This window comes from Arachis stenosperma, chromosome 3 (genome assembly GCF_014773155.1).
Source record: "Arachis stenosperma cultivar V10309 chromosome 3, arast.V10309.gnm1.PFL2, whole genome shotgun sequence".
Classification (NCBI taxonomy): Eukaryota; Viridiplantae; Streptophyta; class Magnoliopsida; order Fabales; family Fabaceae; genus Arachis; species Arachis stenosperma.
The window spans coordinates 56,530,980-56,538,868 of record NC_080379.1 but is presented as its reverse complement, the minus strand read 5'-3'; the positions used below and the strand labels follow the sequence as shown (position 1 = coordinate 56,538,868).

The 7,889-nt window shown below is 40.4% G+C and overlaps 1 non-coding gene across 1 annotated transcript; it reads right to left on the bottom strand.

Annotated features, from left to right (window-relative positions):
• Positions 1-5,111: 5,111 nt before the first annotated feature.
• On the bottom strand, positions 5,112-5,219 carry LOC130971542 (small nucleolar RNA R71). Its single transcript, XR_009082756.1, has one exon. It is a non-coding gene; the product is annotated as a small nucleolar RNA R71 (small nucleolar RNA).
• Positions 5,220-7,889: the final 2,670 nt, after the last annotated feature.

Genomic DNA, 7,889 nt, shown 5'->3' with positions numbered 1-7,889 from the left:
CGACTTTAACCACTCAGTCTCAAGCTTTTCACTTGGACCTGCATGCCACAAGCACATGTTTAGGGACAGCTTGATTTAGCTGCTTAGGCCTGGATTTTATTTTCTTGGGCCCTCCTATCCATTAATGCTCAAAACCTTGGATCCTTTTTACCCTTGCCTTTGGGTTTAAAGGGCTATTGGCTTTTTCTGCTTGCTTTTTCTTTTTCTCTCTCTTTTTTTTCGCCATATATTTTTTTCGCAAGCTTTCTTATTCATTGCTTTTTCTTGCTTCAAGAATCAATTTCATCATTTTTTCAGATTATCAATAACATTTCTCTTTGTTCATCATTCTTTCAAGAGCCAACAATTTTAACATTCATAAACAACAAGATAAAAAATATGCACTGTTCAAGCATTCATTCAGAAAACAAAGAGTATTGCCACCACATCAAAATAATTAAACTAGTTTCAGGATAAAATTTGAAATCCAAGTACTTTTTGTTCTTTTGTAATTAAGCACATTTTTCGGTTAAGAGAGGTGAAGGATTCATGGAGTTATTCATAGCTTTAAGACATAGACACTAGACACTAATGATCATGTAGTGAAGACACAAACATAGATAGAGCCTACAGCATAAAGCCGAAAATAGAAAAATAAACAGACAAGGAAATTAAGGAATGAGTCCACCTTAGTGAGGGTGGCGTCTTCCTCTTGAAGGTACAATGGTGCTCTTGAGCTCCTCTATGTCTTTTCCTTACCTTTGTTGCTCCATCCCTAGTGATTTTGGTGCTCTTATCCTTAGTTGCTCCCAATAGTTGTGTGGAGGAAAATGTATCCCTTTAGGCATCTCAAGGAGTTCTTGATGAGGAATTTCCTCATGCTCTTGTTGAGATCCATGAGTGGGCTCTCTTGATGTGCAATCAAATGCTCTACTACTGAGCTATGGACCCTTGAAATAAATCTCTCCATCTCCCATGACTCAGAGGTGGAAGCAAGTGCCTTTCCTTTTCTCTTTCTAGAGGTTTCTTCGGCCTTAGGTTCCATAAATAGTTATGGAAAAACAAAAAGCAATGCTTTTACCACACTAAACTTAAAAGGTTTGCTCATCTTCGAGCAAAAAAAGAAGGAAAGAAGGGGGGAAAAAGAGAAGATGGAAGGTGTATGTGTTTCGGCCAAGGGGAGGGAAAGGTGTGTATGATGTGTGAAAATGAAGGAGTGAAGAGGGGTATTTAGGGAAGAGTTAAGGAAGTGATTGGTGAAGGATATTTGGGGAAGAGTGTTGTAGAAAGGTGTGAAGAGGAGAGAGAGTGAGTTGAGGTTGGTGGGGATCCTGTAGGGTCCACAGATCCTGAGGGGTCAAGGAATTCTCATCCCTTCTCCAATTGGGCGTTCAAAAAGCCTTAGAGTGCAATTCTAGCGTTTAAACGCCAGTTTGTTGCCCTGTTCTGGCATTTAAACGCCAGCTTTCCTTCCTATTCGGGCATCTAAACGCCAGTTTGTTGCTGATGAGCGGATAATTTATACGCTTTTTGGCATTGTTTTTAGTATGTTTTTAGTAGTTTTAGTTAGTTTTTAGTATACTTTTTATTAGTTTTTAGTTAAAATTCACTTTTCTGGACTTTACTATGAGTTTGTGTGTTTTTCTGTGATTTCAGGTATTTTCTGGCTGAAATTGAGGGACCTGAGCAAAAATCTGATTCAGAGACTAAAAAGGACCGCAGATGTTGTTGGATTCTGACCTCCCTGCACTCGAAGTGGATTTTCTGGAGCTACAGAAGCCCAATTGGCGCGCTCTCAACGGCGTTGGAAAGTAGACATCCTGGGCTTCCCAGCAATATATGATAGTCTATACTTTGCCCAAGATTTGATGGCCCAAACCGGCGTTCAAAGTCACCTACAGAATTTCCAGCGTTAAACGCCGGAACTGGCACCTAAATGGGAGTTAAACGCCCAAACTGGCATAAAAGCTGGCGTTTAACTCCAAGAAGAGTCTCTACACGAAAATGCTTCATTGCTCAGCCCAAGCACACACCAAGTGGGCCCGGAAGTGGATTTTTATGTCATTTACTCATCTCTGTACACCCTAGGCTACTAGTTTTCTATAAGTAGGACCTTTTACTATTGTATTTTTATCTTTTGATCATGTTTTGATGATTGAACCCTCCTTGGGAGGCTGGCCATTCGGCCATGCCTAGACCTTGTTCTTATGTATTTTCAACGGTGGAGTTTCTACACACCATAGATTAAGGTGTGGAGCTCTGCTGTACCTCGAGTATTAATGCAATTACTATTGTTCTTCTATTCAATTCCGCTTGTTCTTTGTCCAAGATATCACTTGTTCTTCAACTTGATGAATGTGATGATCCGTGACACTCATCATCATTCTCACTCATGAACAAAGTGACTGACAACCACTCTTGTTCTACAAGCATACGAGGCTCTAGTGAATATCTCTTGGATTCTTTAACCGGAATCTTCGTGGTATAGGCGAGAACTGATGGCGGCATTCAAGAGAATCCGGAAGGTCTAACCTTGTCTGTGGTATGCTGAGTAGGATTCAATGATTGAATGACTGTGACGTGCTTCAAACTCCTGAGGGCGGGGCGTTAGTGACAGACGCAAAAGAATCACTGGATTCTATTCCGGCCTGATTGAGAACCGACAGATGGATAGCCGTGCCGTGACAGGGTGCGTTGAACATTTCCAATGAGAGGATGGGAGGTAGCCACTGACAACGGTGAAACCCTTGCATAAGCTTGCCATGGAAAGGAGTAAGAAGGATTGGATGAAGACTGTAGGAAAGCAGAGAGACGGAAGGGAAGGCATCTTCATACACTTGTCTGAAGCTCTCACCAATGATATACATAAGTATCTCTATCTTTATCTTTATGCTTTATTCGTTTATCATCATACCCATTTGAGTCTACCTGACTGAGATTTACAAGGTGACCATAGCTTGCTTCATACCAACAATCTCCGTGGGATCGACCCTTACTCACGTAAGGTATTACTTGGACGACCCAGTGCACTTGCTGGTTAGTTGTGTGAAGTTGTAGTGATCACAATTTCGCGCACCAAGTTTTTGGCGCCGTTGCCGGGGATTGTTCGAGTATGGACAACTGACGGTTCATCTTGTTGCTTAGATTAGGTATTTTTCTTCAGAGTTCTTAAGAATGAATTCTAGTGTTTCAAAGGTGATGTTCTTATCATCACCAAAGCTGATTGAGTCTCATCAGTTTAGCTCTTGAATGCAATGTCCTGCTGAAGCTTGGCCGGCCATGTCTAATTCCTTTAGACTAAAGCTTTAGACTAACATTGCATGATTCCTGGAATTCTCATTAAGAATTTTGATACCTTTATTTCCTTTTCACTTAATTTTTGAAAAAGCACAAAAAAAATTACAAAATCATAAAATCCAAAAATATGTCTTGTTTGAGTCTAGTGTCTCATCTTAAGTCTGGTGTTAATTGCATACATTCATTCATGTGTCTTAAGGATCTTCAAATAATTCTTGATGATTTCTTACTCTGATCTTTGAATTCTTTTGACTTGAGTGTTTATGTGTCTCATATAGTGTCAGTAGTATACAAACTGCTAAGTTTGGTGTCTTGCATGCATTGCTATTTGATTTTAGTTGCATTTTTATTATTAAAAATCCAAAAATATTTTTAATTTGTGTCTTTTCAAGTCAATAATACAGAGAATTGAAGATTCAGAACATACTGCAGAGGAATCACACAGAAAAAGCTGGGCATTCAAAAATGCCCAGTGAAGAAGACAGACTGGCGTTTAAACGCCAGCCAGGGTGCCTGGCTGGGCGTTTAACGCCCAAAAGGGTAGTAGTTTGGGCGTTAAACGCCAGAATGTGCACCATTCTGGGCGTTTAACGCCAGGATGGCACAAGGGGGAGGATTTTGTTTTCAAAATCAATTTTTTTCAAGTTTTCAAAGTTTTTCAAAATTAAATCTTTTTCAAATCATATCTTTTCAATCAAATGTTTTCAAAATCAATTTCTTTCCTTTTTCAAAGATACTTACTAACAATTAATGATTTGATTGAACATTTTAAGTATGTTGCCTTTTCTGTTGAGAAAGGTTTAATGTTTGAATCATATCTTTTCTTGTTAGGCAAGTCATTAATTTTTAAAAATCAAATCTTTTTAAAATTGTTTTCAAATCATATCTTTTCAATCATATCTTTTTAAAACCATAACTTTTCAATCAAATCTTTTTAATCACATCTTTTTCAAAATAGTTTTCAATCAAATCTTTTTTTATTTCTAATTTCAAAATCTTTTTCAAAAATCACTTGATTTCTTTTCCACTCTTATTTTCGAAAATCAATTAAGTGTTTTTCAAAATGTTTTCAAAATCTTTTACTTAATTTTCGAAAATTACTTCCCTTCTTCTCACATCCTTCTATTTATTGACTAGCACTATTCCTTAATGCAAAATTCGAACTCCATCTTCTTTGATAAGTTCGAATTTTCTACCTCTGTCTTCCATTTTTCTTTTCCTCTGACACCTCAAGGAATCTCTATACTGTGACATAGAGGATTCCATATTTTCTTGTTCTCTTCTTCTTCATATGAGCAGGAACAAAGACAAAGGCATTCTTGTTGAAGCTGACCCTGGACCTGAAAGGACCTTGAAGCGAAAGCTAAGAGAAGCTAAGGCACAACTCTCTGTTGAGGACCTGACCGAATTCTTCAAAAGAAGAAAAACCCATGGCAGCCGAAAATAACAACAATGCCAACAATGCAAGGAAGGTGCTGGGTGACTTTACTGCACCTACTCCCGACTTCTATGGGAGAAGCATCTCTATCCCTGCCATTGGAGCAAACAACTTTGAGCTTAAGCCTCAATTAGTTTCTCTAATGCAACAGAATTGCAAGTTCCATGGACTTCCACTGGAAGATCCTCATCAGTTTTTAGCTGAGTTCTTGCAAATCTGTGACACTGTCAAGACTAATGGGGTAGACCCTGAGGTCTACAGACTTATGCTATTCCCTTTTGCTGTAAGAGACAGAGCTAGAACATGGTTGGATTCTCAACCTAAAGAAAGCCTGGACTCTTGGGAAAAGCTAGTCAATGCCTTCTTGGCAAAGTTCTTTCCACCTCAAAAATTGAGCAAGCTTAGAGTGGAAGTCCAAACCTTCAGACAGAAGGATGGAGAATCCCTCTATGAAGCCTGGGAAAGATACAAACAATTAATCAGAAAGTGTCCTTCTGACATGCTTTCTGAATGGAGCATCATAGGTATTTTCTATGATGGTCTCTCTGAACTATCCAAGATATCTCTGGATAGCTCTGCTGGAGGATCTCTTCATTTGAAGAAGACGCCTACAGAAGCTCAAGAGCTAATTGAAATGGTTGCAAATAACCAATTCATGTACACTTCTGAAAGGAATCCTGTAAACAATGGGACTAATCAGAAGAAAGGAGTTCTTGAGATTGATACTCTGAATGCCATACTGGCTCAGAATAAGATATTGACTCAACAAATCAATTTGATCTCTCAAAGTCTGTCTGGAATGCAAAATGCACCAAGCAGTACTAAGGATGCTTCATCTGAAAAAGAAGCCTATGATCCTGAGAACCCTTCAATAGAAGAGGAGAATTACCTAGGAGAACCCTATGGAAACACCTATAATTCTTCATGGAGAAATCACCCAAATTTCTCATGGAAGAATCAAGAGAAACCTCAACAAGGTTTCAATAACAATAATAGTGGAAGAAACAGGTTTAGCAATGGCAAGCCTTTTCCATCATCTTCTCAGCAACAGACAGAGAATTCTAAGCAGAACCCCTCTGACTTAGCAACTATGGTCTCTGATCTAATCAAAACCACTCAAAGTTTCATGACTGAAATAAGGTCCTCCATTAGGAATTTGGAGGCACAAGTGGGACAGCTGAGCAAGAAAGTTACTGAACTCCCTCTTAGTACTCTCCCAAGCAATACAGAAGAAAATCCAAAAGGAGAGTGCAAGGCCATCAACATGGCCGAATATGGAGAGGAAGGAGAGGAAGTGAACGCCACTGAGGAAGACCTCAGTGGGCGTGCACTGACCTCCATTGAGTTCCCCAATGAGGAACCATGGGAATCTGAGGCTCAAAATGAGACCATAGGGATTCCATTGGACTTACTTTTGCCTTTCATGAGCTCTGATGAGTATTCTTCCTCTGAAGAGGATGAGTATGTCACTGAAGAGCAAGTTGCTAAATACCTTGGAGCAATCATGAAGCTAAATGACAAGTTATTTGGAAATGAGACTTGGGAGAATGAACCTCCTTTGCTCACCAAAGAACTGGATGACTTGTCTAGGCAGAAATTACCTCAAAAGAGACAAGATCCTGGGAAGTTTTCAATACCTTGTACCATAGGCACCATGACCTTCAAGAAGGCTCTGTGTGACTTAGGGTCAAGTGTAAACCTCATGCCTCTCTCTGTAATGGAGAAGCTAGGGATCTTTGAGGTGCAAGCTGCAAGAATCTCATTAGAGATGGCAGACAACTCAAGAAAACAAGCCTATGGACTTGTAGAGGATGTTTTGGTGAAGATTGAAGACCATTACATCCCTGCTGATTTCATAGTCCTAGAGACTGGGAAGTGCATGGATGAAACCATCATCCTTGGCAGACCCTCCCTAGCCACAGCAAAGGCTGTGATTGATGTTGATAGAGGTGAACTGATCATTCAAGTGAATGAAGAATCCTTTGTGTTTAAGGCTCAAGGATATCCCTCTGTCACCATAGAGAGGAAGTATGAAGAGCTTCTCTCAAATCAGAGTCAAACAGAGCCCCTACAGTTAAACTCTAAGTTTGGTGTTGGGAGGCCACAACCAAACTCTAAGTTTGGTGTTGGGAGGTTCCAACATTGCTCTGATCATTTGTGAGGCTCCATGAGAGCCATCTGTCAAGCTACTGACATTAAAGAAGCGCTTGTTGGGAGGCAACCCAATGTTATATTTTGACTATTTTCTTTTGTTATTTTATGTTTTTTGTAGGTTGATGATCATAAGAAGACACAAAATCAATTGAAAAAGCAAAAACAGAATGAAAAACAGGAAGAAAAACAGCACACCCTGGAGGAAGAACCCACTGGCGTTTAAACGCCAGTGAGGCTAGCAGTTGGGCGTTTAACGCCCAGTCTGGCACCATTCTGGGCGTTTAACGCCAGAAAGGGGCACCAGACTGGCGTTAAACGCCAGAAAAGGGCAAGAACCTGGCGTTAAATGCCAGGAATGGGCACCAGCCCGGCGTTTAACGCCAGAAATGGCTCAAAACGTGATTTTGAATGCCATTTGGTGCAGGGATGACTTTTCCTTGACACCTTAGGATCTGTGGACCCCACAGGATCCCCACCAACCCTCACCATCCCATATTTCTCTTCACCACTCACATCCATCCTTCATAAAACCCCACCTACCTCACCATTCAAATTCAAACCACTTTCCCTCCCTAACCCACCCATACATGGCCGAACACAAAGCCATTCCCTTCTTCCTCATTTTCTTCTTCTTCTACTCTCTTCTTTCTTTTTTTGCTCGAGGACGAGCAAACCTTTTATGTTTGGTGTGGAAAAAGCGTTGCTTTTTGTTTTTCCATAACCATTCATGGCATCCAAAGCCGGTTCAACTGAGAAGGCATGACCTCAAGCCCATCACTAAGAAGAAGATGGAGCAAACAAGAGACCCCTCTCAGCATGAGATCCCTGAGATACCTCAAGGGATGCACTTTCCTCTACAAGACTATTGGGAGCAACTGAACACCTCCCTAGGAGAATTGAGTTCCAACATGGGACAACTAAGGGTGGAGCACCAAGAACATGCCATCCTCCTCCATGAAATTAGAGAAGATCAAAGGATCATGAGAGAGGAGCAACAAAGACAAGGAAGAGACATTGAGGA